A 19,120-nucleotide genomic window follows, 5' to 3' on the forward strand; every position below is an offset into this window, starting at 1 on the left:
TTTGGGTGGATTGTGGTTATCAATCAAGACCTCCTCTTCTTTGCTGATTACTTGTCATTTTCACCGGGGATTAGTATCGTTCGGGGCAAGCGGACAGCTGATTTTTTTTTTCTTTCTTCCATTTGGAGAATTTTCCCCCAAACCTCCCTCCCCCCCTTTTTATTTTTTTTATTTTTTTTTTTAATTTTTTTTTTTTTTTTGGCGCTGCGGTGCGGGTGCTAGGACCCGTCAGGCACCCTCCCCCGGCCCCCCCGGAGCGTTTTCCCCACGTTCACCCGGCACCAGGAACGCGAGGAGCCCCCTCCGGACCGTCGCTCCCCGGATACTCGTGCGGGCAGCCGGGATCCGGCCCGCGGCGGCGGCGCGCTGGGCGCGGAGCTGCCCGCGGGCAGCGCGGGGGCCCCAGGCCGGCCGCCCCCTTCCCGCCGCCCCCCCTCGCCGCACCTGGATGGTTCCTCCCGCCGGCGACGCGGGCACTTTCTGAACTAGGAAGGAAGGGGCGACTCGGGGGGTGGGGGGCGCCGAAGTCTGTATGGAATTACCTGCGCCCGCGGCGGAGCTGGCAGCGGTGGATGGATGGGCGCCGCGTCCGCGGCACTCGCGGCCAGCTGAGCCCCAGGAGTAAACACGGGGCTTCTCCGGCCGAGTGCGCAGTGTGGTGACCGGCACTCGCCTCGCTGACTGATCGCACCGGAGGAATATTTCGGGAGACTCCTGGGGGTAAGGTCATTTTATCCAGGCAAAAGCCCGGCATTGCTAAACTTGGTGGCGGGTGACTGAAATGGGCACTTTCGGCATTGCTGCATTACCCTGATGCGAGGGGCTCCAGCCGCTATTGGCAGTTGAGTGGAATAACTGCAGTAGGTCTTCTGGTGAGTGCTTTTTGCGATAAATCAAAAAAAAAAAAATCTCTTCCCTCTGTATTCATGCATCTTCTGGATTTGGGAGAGTACTGTAAGAGCAAGGAGTCTTTAATTTTCACTCTTTTTATTTTTTATTTCCCTAGTTATAATGTATTTGACTGGAAAGGGTATGTGACAGCAAAGAAGCCCTCTGTGATGGAATCCAATTAATATGAGATCGGATCCCATCCTCTGGTTAAATAGATGTTTCCAACTCTGTGCAGCGTTCTGCTGCATTTCATAGCTGCAATGGAGGAACAGAAAATCTGCTCTTCAAGTTGTTAAACTTTAAGGTGGTGATCCTTATTGATCGTGGTACAGTACACTGGTGCTAAAGGGGTTAAATGCCATTGGTAATTTGGGATTACAACTGTTCCTGTAAATCTTGCAAGGAAATTATAAACTGAGGGGCGGTAAGGACAAAAATCCCCTCAGCTTCATAGTAGAGAAATGCCATAAATGTCCCTAGCCTGAAAATATCTCATCCAGCTGCTCTCATAAAATATCTTTTTTACCCAATAACTTACCTACTGAAACCTCGGACCACGTGTATGGGAGTTGGAAGATGTGCAAACAGAGATGCTATCTTCGGTATTTCATACATACATGCATCTGGCTGAGGGACTGTGTGGGAATTCATTCCCGTTACTTGTGGTGTGAAGCGAGACGGGAGAAAAAGGAAAGATCATCTTCTTAAGAACAGAAGCGAGTGAGGGAAGCACTTCAGCCTTTAAAGATTTAAAGGGATCCGAGCAATGCAGATTGGTAATCTCTCTCTGCAAAATCAGTTCAGATAAGAGGCAATGGGGGAAGGTTGAGGGAATCGATAGTGGTGACGTTGTGCAGTGCAATGCACTGCAATGCTAAAGTTACATAGTGCGTGCGGAAATATGTACCCTTATGTACTGCTGGCGAGTTCATGCATAATGGATGGAAGAAGATATGCAGATCTGTCTGTAGGAAGATGGATGTATTTGTGCAAAGACGGTGATTATGTAACTTGATTACATCAGTAGCATCGGTCGCCGATAGTGGAATAATGTGCTCCTATAGCGTATCGATCACTTGGCTTAACTTTGTAGCGCTCCCGGCAGCGAGGGACGGAGACCTGGGCAGAGGAGGGGAGATCCTCGCTCAGCTCCCGACAAGGGGTTTGCCTCTTGCAGGCTGCCTTGTGCATCAGCGTGCTGCTGGCGGAGTTTCCCCGGGACAGGGAGTTCACGGAGGAGGAGGAGGAGGAGGGGGAGGCTGCCGAGGCGCTGGTTCAGCCACACCCGGGGAGAGGCTGCCAGGAGCCCGGGCAGCGGGGCTGCACCGTGGTCCCGCTGAGCAGCGCGCTCCTTTGCAAGGTCACGCCGCAACCTGGGACTTGGGAGCATGGCAACAGCTGAGCGGAGGCGGAACAAACCCGAAATTAAAATTGATCCTCCTCCTCCTCCTCTGCTCTGCTGTCCCCTCGCCGTGGCTGTCCCCGAGCACGGCGTTCCCGACCTCTCCCCGTGCTCCGGCAGAGCCGTGCCGCCTCGCAGACAGCGGTGTGTGTGTGTCGGTGTGAGCAGTGCCTGCTCACGGCTGTGGCAGGGTGCTGCTGCTCCGCTGTGTGACAGTGCAGCTGACTGCCGGGAGGAGAAAGTACTGTCAGATACAACAGCTTCGTACACCTGTTACATTGGCACGCACCGAAAATGGGGGCCTTTAACGCCTTCCGAGCGTCTTGGAAGCGAAGGGGTGAAGAGCAAAGGTGTAACAGGAGTCCCATTGGTTTAACTCAGAGTTTTTAGCAAATTGTCCTCGAAGATAGCGGTATCAGGATGTGCCCCTTTTAGAACCGAGAATCACTTTTCCTATCTGTTCAGGGGGAGGAGGGGGAAGAGCACTCCTTGAAGATAGATAAGCTCACAAAGGCACTGCTGAGGGCCCATACCTCCAACACATGCATTTTCTGAAAAATGTAAGCCCGATGAAATCTTTACTCAGCTGAAATGAGTGATCTTATCGTCAGTGACCTGTGTCCTTCCCCACTTCACTCTGAATTCATTCTAGCAAAATGTCACTAAAATACTTTTCAGTTAAGAAGAGGTGAGGGCAGAGTGGGTTTTTCATCTCTTGATAAACATGATCTTCACATACCTACTAGATTTAATGCACTATCAAACTCACAGTAATTTTACCCTACAGCAGCCTGAAAAATCATTTTTCCTGCTTCCCTGAAAACATCAGTATTTTAAAGTTGCTTCACCATTAGTTCATGACTGTATTCATATTTCTGGAGGATGGGTCTGGGCAAGCACTAAAAAATCCTGCTAATGCAGTTTAGAGTTTGACATTCATAGAGTATACCGAGTAAATTGGAAAAAAAAAAAGGATATGAAGTTAACTCTGTTTCCATCCTTCAGGGGTCAGAATAACACTATGGCAACTGCTATGCATTGCTACAGCTCTTAAAATGTTCAGAAATGTCCATTGCATACTCTCTGCCACACAAAATTGCAGGCATGCTCTTGCCATTGATTCCTTGCAGGACCCCTTGTGACACACAGGCTACATACCTGTACCACCCATCTCACAGGAAAGCACAATTGGCTCCAGAAGGTGTTATAAAACTGGTGCTGTAGAGGAGTAGGCACTGACAGTGTGGGAATGTATCACATGCTACATGTAAAGTGGCATGCAGCATGCAAGGATTTGCAAATTCAGGACAATACAGAATGATAAGCAGCCAAGTTTTACTTTTAGATTAATTTTATTGTTATGCCAACTTGGTAAAAATAGAGAGTTTCAGATCCAATGCAGTATCTCGTCAGTTTGCACCAAATGTAGCTTTTTCAAGAAGAAACTTTCCTTGCTGAAGTAAAGCTGTAAATCACTCGGACAAATGAAGAGAAAATGTGAAGAGAAATATTTACATAAAACAGTACCAGACTCCAAATCTCAGACCACTGAAAGCAGTGAGAGTTTGGCCACCCACTCCTCACGATTGCTGGAGAGCTGGCTTTTAGAGAAAACAGCAGTGCATGAAGAAGAATCTCAGTGCCTTTCTCTGAAGGAGCAGGCTTCTGACTGTCATTGTCGTAGACAACAGTAGACTTGTTTTAGTGCTGATAGGAAAATTTAAACCAGGGCAGATCTTAATGAAACTTTTGCTACTCAGTGATATTCTTGTAATGTATTTGGAGTACTTTCTGTGGTCACTATGTTGAACCCATGTAGTAGGGGGAAAAAACCCCAAAATGGATAACCAGCTGAGGTTTTCCTTCAGTATATTTGCACTTACAGAGAAGTGTTTGGATATATTTCTGTGTTTCATAACAGCTATGATATTTAGCAGCTGGGAATCTTTTTATTTTTATAGTTCACACTGCATGATAATATATGGCAATTGAAACATGAGTCTCTGATTAATATGATTAAAAACTAGCAACTTATCTAGTGGTGCTGAAGTTGTAAAGTTTAATTATAGAAACACCATTTGCACAGCAATAGGTAAGGTTGTGTCAGCATTTCTATTATAAACCTCTGTCCTGTTTCCATCCGTTGTGTCAGGGGTCCATGAAATAAGGAGAATTCACAGTAGAGGCCATAAAGGCTCTTTTAGGTTACTGTGGTGGCCTGTCAGGTCAGTAATCCATGTGTTTCTTTAAGTGTTTAGATGAATGTCTACTGCAGCACCAAAGCAGCCATTATTCTTTATCAATTCAAGTATATTCTTTTATTTTAAAATGTAATTAAATATGGACTTCAGTGACTTAGTGACTCGGGAGGGATCATTTAGCATACAATTTTTAATGCACTTTCACATAGTTTTCATACTACTAAAACAAAAACACATGAAATGCAGCAACTAATTCTTTTTGTGACAGCTTAAAACTAATTTGCATTTAGGTGAAAACTTTTGGGGGGTGGGGAGGAAGGAGAGAATAATGAAGTTGAAACTTTGTGGGTTTTGAATATTAATATACAAACTTTGCATATTCCCCTGAGGTGGTCACATATGGAACTCCATTGTGCAGAAGGGGAAAATCCTGTGTCATTTGTCAAAGCTCTGTAAGGCCAGGGCAAGGAAATCAGGTGGTGCTGGCTCTCTGTTTTAACACTGAATACTCTATTTTTCTAGGTCTCACTGTACCTGTGTATCATAGGCACTCCTAGGTCATTTCATGGTTTTGTACAGCACACTATTCATGCCTCAGTAGCTCCATCTGAACAAATGAACCAAAGGTGTCAGTCTTACTGCTTTATGTGCTTTAAAGTTTTGTGTTTATAGGAACAGCACACAGACATAACAATAATCCTTAAATAGTCATGGCATCAACTGCAGCATTTCCTCACAAAGACTTTTAAATTGGGAATGAAGTAGGAGAAAGGGAGAACATGAAAGCATTTAGATTTTTGCCAATCCAGTAGATAGTTTCCATTTTATTTTTTACTTCAGGGAATAATTTAGTAAATGCTCAATGTAGATAATGAAAAGAAATGCAGAAACCTAATTCATGTGTTGATAAGGCCAATACCATCTATACAAATCTCTACAATCAACAGGCAGACAAGGAGTAGTGGTGTCAGAAAGTTTTCTGTTCTCTCATCCTTCAGAGCTGTCCACAGTGGATAGAGCATTGTCAAAGAGGAAGAAGATGGAGACTGCAGAATGGGTTAAAAGGGGGCAATGGTGAAGCATCTTCTCTATCTTCTGAGATGGAATATATTGGATGATTCTGAGATTCTGAATTATATATTCTGAGATGGAATTTCTGTATTCCTCTTGTCTGTTCTTTAGTAGGGGTTCTCAGATGCTTTAAGCTATTGCAAGTCCCAACTCCCACTGCTTTTTTTTTTTTTTTTTGGAAAAGTCTTAAAAGCCTTAAAATCTTCAGTGCAAGGGCCATCAGCTTTTTGTTTTCATGCCTGTTTCCAGTCATGCAATGAGATGGTGGTCACTCAGTTGAGGTAACTTAAGGTCCTTCCCCATAAAATAATAAATTAATGTCAGGAACATGAAAGAATATTTTCTGTTAGGTGAAAAGACTGAAAAGAAAAGGCCAGTAATTTTAGAAAAGACTGATAATTTGCAGAAATCAGACTTTGCTCTGATGAAGTACAAACCTTTGAATTTCCAACAAGGATCTCACAATGCTCTTGCAAGACTGACATCAAGGTAGTGCAACTGCTGTGTAAAGCCTCAGTATCTCAGTTTCCCCTGTTAAGTTCACTTAGTAACGTGTGCTTGGAGTTTCAGGAGCAATTTCTTCTCAATCCCAATCAAAAGTTTGGACTGTTTCCCTGCCATTGTCATGGGCAGGGAAAAGCTTCTGCTGCTGGTTATGAATGCTCTGACCTGAGTTCCCTGACCATTTGCCTCTGAGAATTGCTGTGCCTGAATGGTGTAAGGGACCTGCATTTACATTTGTGCCTGCCTACATCCATTTGACAGTGCACCTTTACTGGATTTGACTCTGAGCTCAGATCATATGCCTCAGGGATAATTCCTACACCAAGAAGATCTGCTGGTATGATGGAAACCTTGGGATAGAGCCACAGTGTCTGCACAGGAATGCGTTTGGCCAGGATGCTTTTGTGTGGCACTGATCCCTGGCAGCAGCTTAGCCCTGTGTCTGTCAGGTTGCTGCTCAGTGCACAGAATTTCAGGATGGCAGCAGAGCACAGCTGTTACCATACAGCACCTTGGCATTCTGCATCTTCGACTTTCCTTTAATGCTTTCTGTCTCTTCCTGTATTAAAACTTTATTCTCCTCCCCCACCCCCAAAGACTCTTTTGCTCATTTTAGAATAACATAACTGCAAATGCATGGCATTTCCTTTTCAGCAAGTTGTGCATGGGATGGAGACATGTATGTTTATGTACCTATCTGTCAGTAAGATCTGCATGTTCATTATACAGAGTTTATTTTATTCAGCATTTCTTACAGAACAGACAAGGCCTGTGAACTTTCTCCTAGACATTTCCTTGGGGGTCCCATGGCTGAAGGTGGTGTGCTCACACCGATGTTAAATCAGGCTGGCTCATCAGTGCTGTCTCTGCACATAAGTATATATTTAGTTATCACAGAATAATAGAATATGGAGAATTGAAAGAGACCCATCAGGATCACTGAGTCCAGCTCCTTGGCCCTGCACAGGACACCCCAAGAGTTGCACCATGTGCCTGAGAACATTCTCCAAACGACACATATCAAAAGATTCCCATGCAAAGACAGAGGTGAAGGTTTTGTTTTTTTCAGAAAAAAGAAAATACAATATGGAAGAACAGGTGATGCAGGGAATATGAAGGCTATGGAAAGATACTTTGGCTTATCTTATGTATTGTTTTCCTGATGACTAGTAAAATTTAATTGAGGAAAATGTAAAATGAGTAAAGAAAGGCACTGCTTTACATAGTTCATTCAAATCCTATGTCTCTTATGGACAAGGGCACAGTGAAGAGAAAGCTCTGGTAGAATAGAACAGCTTGATAAAACCCAAAGTTTCGAAAAGTTGCATTGTAATAGATACTAGGTAAGCAGATTATCAGGCTGTGTAACAGATAGTTAGAAGGCTGTCACCTTGTGTACCCCAGTTATGTTGTAATCAGTGGATGTACTGTGATTTCTGAAGTGTTTAAGGATGCTTCTTCCAAGGGATTTGTTACTGGCTTCCCTTGGAGGTCTGCTGTCTGACTAGATGGACTGTGTGTTCTTGAGACTATAGTTCTTCACTCTCTGTTTATTTTACAAACCCAGCAATTGTAGTACTGCTTAATAGAGATTTTATTAATGTTGGCTGAACAACCTAATTTTGCTGTTTACGTCCTCATTACTGAAGTCCTGGTCCAAAACACAGTGATGGAAATGGAATGAGGCCTACTGCACTCTAGGTATTGGATCCATCTCCAGCTCTATCATCTAATTTTTTGTTATTTTCTGTGGAAAAAAACCCTCGTACTGCTTAAGTTTAACAGGTTAACATTGATTACAAAAAGAAAATCTTCTAAACTTTAACAGAATCCAATAAAGGCTTACTATATTATTGACAGTATAAACAGTATAATTAATTTCCATCATTAAGGGATACAAAACCACCATACTTTGTTCATTCACCAAAAGGAATGTCTAGTTTCTTAACAGGTTGTTACACCGTCCCTGTTCTCTGGTACTTTGAGTTGCTGTGATGGAAAACTCAGAATGATCTTTATCAGTCGCTAAAAATATATGCAGTGTTAAGGTACATCCTGAGCTAGTTCTTTCTAAAAATTTGTCAGGTTAATCAAAATACAGATAGGTTTCAGTCTGAAGTTAGTTTAACCTATCCTCTTTGCTCTTGCTTCTTAAGTACTTTAGATGTATAATAATCTGTAATATATTTATTATATGTAATAATGTGTATTCTGTCAAAGGACAGTCACATGGCTCAGTGGAAAGATACTCAGTATACTTCTACTTATGGCTGTTTACTTACAAGGGGCCTTCCTTAATTACTGTTTTTGCTTGATTTTGTCCATTTGTAGTATCACTAAATGCTTAAGACTTCCACATTAGCTAATGCAATGTATGTCTTTTATTTCTCTGGTGTCTGAAATCAGGTCCTTTCACTAGTGCCAAATGTTTCTTCTCTGTAAAACTTTGCTACATTTGTCCATACTCAAATTTCTTGTCTCTAAACGCTGAAAGACACGTTCTGCCTTCTTGTATTTTTAAGTGCTTCATCTATTTATAATATAAACTCTTTGTTTAATATTTCTATTTTATTATCTCTGAAGTAGGGTTAGAGAAAAAGTTAATGTCAATTTCAGCTTCCTACCTCAGTGGAAATTAAATTTTTTGCCAGCCCTTGGAAATCATGGAAAGTATTTCCAGCCTCCAGAAAAGACGTAATTTCCATGTTGGTTGGAGGGTGGATTTTTAAATATTTTTTATTTATTTAGCACTTAGATTTTGGGAGGATTGAACCAAAGGTGCCATTTTAGACATAAAAATTTAATGAAAGCATTTCCTGTTCAGTAGAAAATTAACCAGGGAAGATATTTTCAGGGTACTTAATGCAAGTTCTTAGCAGAACAGGACTCTCAGCTAAGGTCTTTAGATGCTAAATAATACAAATATGAAAATAGTATTGTGAGTCATACTACTGGGGGTGGCTGGGTCAGCTGCCTGTTTCCTAAATACTAATCAGTCTTTTTAATTTGAGATTACTTCACTATTCATCTTCTCATTTCCCCCTGTTGCCTGAATTCATTATATATAAAATATGGATGGTCATGAATCAAAGGTAGCCTGTGGTTTTCCTCTCTGCCAGGGTTCAGGTGTAACCCACCTGGCTGACAGAACAAAAATGTTAATACTGATGGGGCTCTCTGGTTTTGATGCTGAACTTCAGCTCTGTGTTTGCTCTTACTCGCCCAGTCTTAATCCGGTGCCCGTGGTGTTGAGGGAAAGACTGCTGTTGGTCTCAGTGTGTCGGGGATTAGATTTGGGGATTTTCGACCCTCAGCAGCGGGGCTGTGCTGTTCAGTGTGTAGGGGATTGGGGATTTTGGAACCTCAGCAGCGGGGCTGTGCTGTTCAGTGTGTAGGGGATTGGGGATTTTGGAACCTCAGCAGCGGGGCTGTGCTGTTCAGTGTGTAGGGGATTGAGGATTTTGGAACCTCAGCAGCGGGGCTGTGCTGTTCAGTGTGTAGGGGATTGGGGATTTTGGAACCTCAGCAGCGGGGCTGTGCTGTTCAGTGTGTAGGGGATTGAGGATTTTGGAACCTCAGCAGCGGGGCTGTGCTGTTCAGTGTGTAGGGGATTGGGGATTTTGGAACCTCAGCAGCGGGGCTGTGCTGTTCAGTGTGTAGGGGATTGGGGATTTTGGAACCTCAGCAGCGGGGCTGTGTTGTTCCCTGCAGCGCGTTTGGCTGTCGGTGCGGAGCCGTCCCCTGCCGCAGGTCCTGCCTGCCTTCAAGAGCAGCGTTCCCAAGGGGAGCAGGGCAGCTCCTGTTCTCTGCGAGGAAACCCCGCAGGCCAGGGGATCTCGCGTTCCGTACGTGAAACCTTCGCTGGTTTTCCAGGTGTGGTTCCCCCGTCCCTCGGGCCGGTTCCGGCCGGGGCTCGGCGCTCCACGGTGCCCCGCGTTCCCCATCCCGGCGGGCATGCCCGGCCCGCGGGCCCCGCGCCCGGCGCCCGGAGCCCCCTGGTTTCCATAGCTTTGTTTAATGGGAGACGTTTCTGCCTGCTCTGAAGGTACTCGTGCTCGCTGATTTGGAATAATATTAAGTGAAGCAAGGGTAAACCGATTTCACACAGAATCTCCTGTCAGGGCTCTGTTTTGTCAAGAATAATATTAGAGGAACTCCAGTGAAGCTGTTTCATTTGGCTTGCCAGATTGAGTCCGATGTGAACTTTCAACATAGATATTATTGCATTAATTTTAATGAATAAAGATCACAGACTTATTTAATTAACATAGCAAAAACCACTGTCAGCAAGCAAAGAAGTTATTATTGCACAGCCAGTGTAATGCAATCACAAGAGTATACTTTATGGCTATGAGAATATAATTTTCTTGTTAAAAACCTTTGATGTTTCTTTAAACATATAAAAATACAGGACATGTGTAAATAAGGCTTTCCAGCCATCTGAAGTGCCTTGTGTTAAAATCAATCTTTTAGCTTTAATTTGTGTTCATTTTGATGGGTTTCAGATAATACTGATGTATATATATATAAGCATATATATGAATATAAGGAGAGGTATGCATGTATATACAAACTTTTGTTTTAAAATCATAGGTGTTAATATTGAAAACCCAACCATTATGTCAATTTTCGTATGTTATTTTTATCATTTTATTTGCACAGTTAAGGGCTGTTTAACCACTAGAGTTGTACTTGTGCTTTCCTGCCTGGTCCAATTAGACAGAAAATGCTCCTTTAATTTGTTGTTAGGGAATTCAAGAGCACTGTATTGGAGGTTTGCCTGCTCCACCAAGACCCACTGCACAGTCTCACTTGCGTGTCTGGTTTAGACCTACACACATTTTTCCATCCAAACTCCCTCATGCATTGCCACAGGAGCTGGGTCAAAGTTTCTGGAAGTCAAAGAGCCACCAGTCACCTGAATGGCAGTGTCCTGTCATGTGCAGGACAGGCTGGTGGCTCTGTGCTACTCCTGAATTCATAACTCAGAGGGAGGCTGTGTTTTGTAATATGGGAAGGTGTGGGCAGTACATCTCACAGTGTGGCAGGAGCTGCTTGCTGTGTACATGGCTTTAGATTGCTATTGGAGTCAAGATTTTAACATACACTTTGGTGTGTTTAATCCCACACTGATATGGAGTATGAAAACCATTGCTTGAAAGCTATATATATATATAAGCCAGAGTCTAGTTTATTAATAATGAAACTAGAATGCAGGAATGCAAATGTATAATGTAGCCCAAAGTGTATTAGTTTGTATCAGTGCCACCTGAAATATGCAAATAAGTGAATTTACTGCTTATTTGGCAGGGACTGTGGTTCTACAGTCCTCACTTTTATTGTCATTTTTATTGACCTCTCAGAATAAGCTTTCAACCTTATGCTTTGTTTTGATAAATGAGGATGACTGAATTTTGAACTAGAGAGTTTACAGTAGAATTATCTTGTATTTTTTCTACCAAGATTGGCACAATATTCTTAGCTTAAAAAGGAGGTTTTTTTCTTTATTTATTCTTTTACTGGAAATTTATACTATAACAGTTGTTGCAGGATAGAGGAAAAATACAGCAAAAATATAATACAGTAAGACTGTGTTCAGATAATAGCAAATTTTTGCACCCATAAACTTTATGTTTTGTTTTGAGTATTATCTATTAAGGCTCTAATTAAAAAGAAAAAAAAACCCAAAAACCCAAAAAAAACCCCCACAAAAAACCACACCCAACTTCCCCCCAAGGAAAAGGAAAGGGCACACCAGATAGAAAAATAAATTTTTGTAATTAAATTTAGATACCCATTTATTTAAGTCCATAACTTTTTTCAAAGTACAAGTTGTCCTTCTGCTTATCTTAGAGAGTATACAGACCCTTTTACTATTTAAATCTTATTTTTAAAATAGTTTCACTGTGAAGGGGCACAATTTTTGCTTAGTCCTTATCAAAGAATAAACTTAAACAAAATACACTGTCAAGCAACACTCACTTTCCTTTAGGTGGTCAGAAATATAGTGGAGAACATCACTGTCTCAGTATCAAAGTTGTAAATGCTTCTAGGCATTTCCATAAAATTAGTTTATGGAACTCCAAAGTTTTATAACAGAGTTATGGGAGTTTTACATATGGAATAACTGATTTTAGCAGGAGGTTGTGTTTTGTTGATGTCAAGAATTCTAGCTCACTTTTTCTGTTACATGATGTGTGTGCATAGCTTTCATGGTGAATACATGCATGAAACAGGAACTAATTAATCAGTTCCCATGAGTAAATGGCTTTGCACACCTCTTTTTCAAGTGAAAACTAAATTTTTATTTGAAAATAAAGACATAGAAGAAAAAATATCCTTAAGTGGTCCTTTATTTTATGTGCTGTGATACACAAATAAATCCAAGAATTACCTTCAGCAATGTGGAATTTATTTATCTCTATCAGATGAGACGTTCTAGCTGTCAGCAGTCCCTGACAGAGATTGTGACACCCTGCTGCACACACTGCTTACATTATACAAAAATTCTCTGTTTATGTAGCGCGTTGTTCCTGAGATTTCATACCACAGGTGAACAATTAGCTGTATACCTGCCAGTTAAGATAACTGAGCGCTGCAATTAGGTTGTGTAACAGGTTTTGATGGAGCTCAGCCTCCTTCGGAGGCAGACTGGGAGCTGGCAGTGCCTGGCTGGCAGCGTGTGGGGTGGCCCGGGTGGGTGGGCACCAGGAAGGTGCTTGGACAGCCACAGGGAGTGGACAGCAGGGCACTGCCTCCCCATCTTGGGCTGCCCTGTAGGTACCACGTCCTGTGCAGCAGCTGACAGGCAGGGGGGAGGCTGCTCCTGTTGTGCTTTGTTTACCTTTGTTCTGGCTTGTTCAGATTTTTCCTTTTCATGATGGAATCTTAAGAGTTTGTACCTTCCCCTTTATATGTCAGTTCTTCCTAACCACCTCCTGTGATCCTGAAGGTTCGATGCCAATCCTCATACCTCCTCCCTGATCACTTGTCCATCACTTGGTGTACCCTTCCCTTATTCTAGAAGGCTCTAAGAAGTGTGTCAAGTGCTAGGCTGGAGCGCAGGGGTTCCTTCCCCAATCTACCCTCAGTGGTTATCCTCATTGTCTGTTATGTGCCCTGTTCTCTCCCCAGCCTTCCCCACTGGCTGATGAGTGGTTCCCCCTTGTACCCTCCTCCCTGTAAAAGGAGCTGTGGGCTCCGAGCCTGGGGTCAGAGCCTCTCTGCACGGTCTGTACCCCCTGGATCTAGGGGCTCTCCAGAGACCCCAATAAAGACCTGGATTGATCCCACCGTGCAGAGCCTCTTCCAGCCTTTGCTTTCTCCTGCTGACAGCCTTTCCGTGCCCAGGGTACCACCCTGGTACCCCAGACATTGAGGAGTGTCCCCAGCTGCTGCTGTGCTTGCTGGCCCAGGTCCTGATCAGGGTGAGCAGAAGGCACAGCCTCATGCTTCTGAGATGGATATTAAGGAAAAGCTATGGATAGTGAAGAGATGGAGAAATCCTCAGTGTCGGTCAGCGGCCCCTGGCGTGACTTTGGTTTGATCACCTCCTCTGTTGCATACGTCATCCCTAAGGAGGGATTGCTGCCTCCTTGGCGAGTGTCATGCCTTGGTTTAATGTCAGCTCCCAGTGAAGGAGAGCTTGGCTGGGAGGCTGTCCCTGCACCGCTGCACTCTGGGGCCAGCTGGCTAGGGGGCAAGGAGAGGGAGCAGCTTGTGCTGGTTTTGGCTGCAGTACAGTTAATTTTCTCCAAGGGGTGGAGAGCAGTTCACAGCCACACTGCCTGATGCCCATACCCTCTCAAACAGGTTGCTGGGAACTACAGTATTTGCCATTTAACTTTGGGTTCCTCCTCAGCCACCTGTGGTGGACTCAGTTATTACTATTACAGGTGTTTTTTTATGGAGGTCTGTAGGGTTTATTTTAGTTTTGTTTGTATGAAGTGCAGCCTCCTCTGCATTGTAGTTTTTTCAGACACAAAACTGGTAGATGTTGTGTGTCCTAGGCCATGTGCAGGGATAAACCTGGGGATAGGATGGTGTGAGAGGACTGTTCAATACAGACCAAACCAAGCCTGTCACCTTGGTGTGTGGGCCTGATATTTTTAGAGATTTTAGCCTTCTGGTAGCTGCTAACTCCTTTCCCAAGGGAAAGTTTCTCAGGAAAGCTTCTTCCCAAAACAGTCTTGGCAAAACAACTGTCCTTTCCCAGGTAGTGTAGTAGCTAAAGTCCCTGCTTACCACACAGGAGACCACATTCGATTCTCTCTGAGAACCAGAAAGGCAAGCACTGCCTGGGAAAGGATAGTTGTTTTACCATGATTGTTTTGGGAAGAAGCTTTCCTAAGAAACTTTTCCCTTGGGAAGGGAGTTAGCAGCTACCAGCAGCTAAACTCTCTAAGGCCCAGAAATATCAGTCCCACGTGGGTGTTAGAGGCAGTCTGGAGTGAGCTGCCTTCCCTCACCTGCTGGGTCCAGAACCAGCATTGGGCTCACAGCGTGCAGTGAGGATGGTCCCTGGGAGGGAGTTCACTCCAAGGCTGTGCTGCTCGGCGGTGCAGACGTGTTGCCTGCTTGGATTCCCAGGAGCAGGATGGGGTGATAGCATTTCTCACCTCCCTGGCACGCTGAGGGAACAGACACATTAGAGACTGTGAGATGTGAAGATACGGTAAGCTGTGGTGTTTTGTGGTGTGATGAGGGTGCAAAAGACAGACTCCTGTCTGAGGAGATGGATGAGTTCCCTTCAGTAAAGCATTAGTACGAGCTGTATCCTTCCTCTGAAATGCGAGCTGGTTGTCACAGACTCTGCAGTTTTTTCTGGGGATTTTTTTATGCAGGTGGTACTTTCTGATTATCACATTTTAAGACTCATGCACGCATGAAAAGGAATAGTGAAATGGAGAGGGGCAACCTAGCTGCATAAGAAAAGCATATTTATAAACAGATTTTTTCCCTGAGATAAATTAGCTCGCTCTGAGTCTTACACATTGAAGCTCAGTCTGGCTGTATCTATGTTTATGAGATACTTGTGCATCTTTTTTTATTGCCCTTTGGAAAGCCCCAGAAACATGGCTGTCTTCACTGGCATGCTGTGCAAACAGGTCCATGCAGAGCTGAGTACTCTTCCCCCTGCCTGTTCCTCTCCATCAGGCTGGTCAGGCATGTGCCTGCTGCTCTTGGGTCAGGACTGGGGAGGGAAATGGATCTCCAGTGCAGGTCCCATGTGGGGCATCACCCTGTAACACTCATCAGAAGTAAGCTGCAAAGCTTCTTGGTCTTGCACACTCCTTTCCACAAACTGCCCTGCCAAAAAAGGGCCGGTGAAAGAAAGGTTTGGTGAAATAATTCCATACTTTCCATTTGTAGGAGAACTGCACTCTAGCAGATTATGTTTGTTCAGCAGATTTCAATTAAAGGTGTTAGTGTTTTCAGAGGCCAAGCTGGACTTCTTCCAGAGCAGATTTTTATTTTCCTCTCTATACACAGCTCCATAAAATGCCTTTGTACAGACAAAATGTGCATCTGCCTATACCCTTAGAAAGCTTTTGTGATTAAATTGTGGAAGAAATTCTTTTACTTTGCCCTGTCTGAATTGGAAATAATGTCTGCTTGTTGGAGGAAGCAGACATTGTGGTTGGGGTTTGGATGGGAATAGCGATTTTAATGTTGGTAGAGGAATTACTGTGATTTCTTTCCATTAAAAGATTGCCCATAATCACCCAGTTTTCATTTTTCTCTGGTTGGGCATGCTCAGAACCCATACCATAGAGCTTACAAGAGAGAGAAATTGCATTGGGGCATCTGGGGAGCACGAGGTAATAACAAAACCATATTGGCAACACTCCTGACAGCAGCCATCAGCTACCACTTCCTTCTCAATTTTTTGCAGGCGTCACAGTGGGGAAGGGATTTGAAGGAACAGAGAATGGAGTTCATTGTCTTTTCAGTCTGCTCGAATGATTGAGGAAGGCTATAAAAATCCACCTCAGGCTTAATTTCGTAGTAGCCAATTCTCACAAATTGTCTGTCTGTAGGAAGAGCAGAAAGCTTCAGCAGTGCCAGGCCACCTGCAGATGTCACTGAAGAAGAATACAGCCCAGTTTTCATTGGACTATCAGGACAATTAACTTGCTTAAAATTACAGTGGTTCTGTAAGTTGATTTTAGCTACAGAAGAATGCATTTCTGCAAAAATATCTATGAGCTTTTCAGAATTCTGTATCATAAATCACACCCCCATTGATGAAATCTCAGTTTAGAAAATAGAAAACTAAACTATCACTAATGAGGAGTTAAACATAATTTTATACTGCACAGTATTCAGTGTATTTAAAATATTTGGGCTCTTAATTTGAATTTGGACTTGTGATCTCATATTAATAAGCAAGTTTTAATTTGAAGGGGTTTTAATTTTTAATGTAGTTTGTTTCATTTTACTTCCTTAATAATCAGAAGGTCACATGAAACACCAAATGAAACACCTTATGACAATCTAAATTGCTTATATCATCATTATTACCTTTATCAGTCAGAAATAATTAATTGAATTGTGAGTATTGCTCACAGATCATGATGTCTGCCTCTGAAAAATGCATTGACCTATAAATTGTCCTCCAGTAGCCATCCCCAGACTAGACAGGAGTTGCCAGAAGAAATTTGTAGAAGGATGTCTTCTGAATGATGGGTGTTTGCACAGTAAAGCTGAGTAAGAAGGCAGCTACTCAAAGCCTCTTTTTAAAGGTTTCCTGTTAGAGCTTTTTTTAAAAAATTCAGTTTTCTATATCTAGCATATGAATTAACATAAATCACATATGAGATATATTTAATTTCTTTATTTCTGTCTAGTTATTTCCATGTAAAAGAGAACACTGTTGGAACATAATACTAACCACCACATGAATTTATAGTTACGTGTTCGTGGTGCCACATTAAATTTTACCCAAATACAGTAAAATTGCTCAGCAGACAATTCCTGAAACAAGTTATCTTTGTATTTATTTTTAAAGGCTGTTTTTACAACGACTCATAAACTTTAATTTTCATCTGTTTATGATTTGTTTCTCAGGGTATACTCCAATATATATACACCCATTCTTATGAATAGAGAACAGGGCCTTATTGCTATGCAGTCCCCTCTCTCTCTTAAAACAGCTTTCTTTTAGGCTTGTCCTTCTAATCTGGTTTCTGCTGTTAAGGCCAAAATAGTTGCTGGACAGCTCAGATTCAGTGGCCTTTGGTTGACATGACTTTTCCTCTGACTCGTGTCTGTTTCCTGATGGCATACAGAAAGAAATCATAACTTCTCTGATATTTATCACAACAAGCAAACTAAAATATTCTATTCCAGTTAGACTCTGTTCCCCTTGTGTGCTTTAGGAGCTGCCTTTGCACTTGTGGTCTGAGTTCCTTTGGAGAATACTGACCAGAAGCCTCTACATTATGATAGAGGAGGTCTTGCTACTGCTGTTTACTGTAGCTCTTCCACACACCTGTCTTCAAATGCAGATGAAAAATTTGCAGCTTCTCAGTAAAATGTCATTCTGCTTTGTCACTTAAGATCATGTACTTATTGTGTGCAGGTTTTCTGACATCTGTGCTTTGCTGTCAGTCTGTGGCTGCCCCAGCTTGTGATGCTTTACCACTCTAACTGAAGTGTGTATTTAGTGCTGAGAATCTACCTAGAATCCGAACAGAAGCAAAAAGTATTGCCCTCTCTGCTCTTCTAAGTGTCCTTAATAGTGGGCTTTCTTCTGGCAATGTGGGGAATGGAATTAATTGTTCATAAGCTGGGTTAAAAATTCATCCTGGTACCAGAGGGATAGAATATTTCAGTGCTATTTCATTGCATATATTATGCAGGATATCATGGTAGCTACTAGCATATAGATATGTAAGATTGAGCAGGTCATTCTTGCTCATGGAATCTGAGTACATTCACTGGATCACCAGAAATAGTGCTATGTGTGAAGCTCAGACCTCATTGAAAATATCTTCCCATAACAAGATGCTATATTTCTCATTGGTTCCTATAGTTATCAGATACTATTTAAAAATCTCCTCCTCTCAGCTCTAAAACCATGCCAGAAAATCTGGCATTTTAATGCAAGTCACAAATACAGCTAAGAAAAAATTTATTCTTTTTTTTGAAGACCTAAAGAAACTTCACATGGTGTATGTTTAGAGATGCAATACTCAGACACTTCATTATTCAAAAGTCAAGAAAGGGAAGAACAAACCACTTGGCATAGGAGGAGTACTAGCCTTCAAAAAAAAAAAGGGATTTTAGGAAAGTCAAGTGATGGTGAAGTGTAATATCAGCATCATTTTAAGTAATAAACCCTCAGGATTTGGCTCCATTTAGCTGGGAGTTATGTAAATTAGCATTTGTAGAGCAGTTGTGTGTTTAGAGCAATTGTAGAGCAAACCCTGTGTTTAATGTCCTAAATACTTCGTTTGTGGTTCCTCAGCCTTATGGCCTCATCATATACCAAATTTTTGTGAAAAAACACTTCAACTTACATGCAATTCAGCTTTACTGAGGGTGTAAAATTACAGTATAGCCAGTGTGAAATAGGATCATCAATGATGGTGACATCTGTCAGACGCAAGAATAAAACTACATTATGAACCCCCAGCCATGATTGTATCATTCATTTGCATAACCAGTGTTAAAAAATCCAGTTTTGTTAGGCACTTTGCATTTCAGAATGGCCTTTAAGCACAGGAGTGAGGCTAGGAGGGGGCACCAGATAATTTTAAATTGTGGGATAAAGATGCCAGAAACCATCTGGATAAGCAGCCATGCCTGCAGTGGTGAATACAGCAGATCCATGGACCACTTCAGTCCCCCTCCAAACCACAGCTATGCCAGGGAGAGCTCCAGCAGGGGAGCAGTGGGAATGGCTGCAGAGCCAACATTTGAGCTTTCTTCCTGGCTCTATTTCCCTTTGTGCTTGTGCAGCCAGGGAATTTAGCTGACTGCAAAAATGTAATATACTGTTAGTTGAAAAAGGACTTCAGAGCACCAACCCCACACCACTTACATG

General features: G+C 42.8%; 1 protein-coding gene across 1 annotated transcript in view; it reads left to right on the forward strand.

Moving 5' to 3' along the window:
• Positions 1-581: 581 nt before the first annotated feature.
• The window catches only part of IL1RAPL1 (interleukin 1 receptor accessory protein like 1), a 685,196-nt gene continuing 666,657 nt past the window's right edge, over positions 582-19,120 (forward strand). The window contains exon 1 of the mRNA XM_063392981.1: positions 582-720. The gene's annotated coding sequence lies outside the window, so the exon portion shown is untranslated. The remainder of the gene's footprint in view (positions 721-19,120) is intronic.

The sequence above is a fragment of the Prinia subflava genome, chromosome 3 (assembly GCF_021018805.1).
Source record: "Prinia subflava isolate CZ2003 ecotype Zambia chromosome 3, Cam_Psub_1.2, whole genome shotgun sequence".
NCBI lineage: Eukaryota > Metazoa > Chordata > Aves > Passeriformes > Cisticolidae > Prinia > Prinia subflava.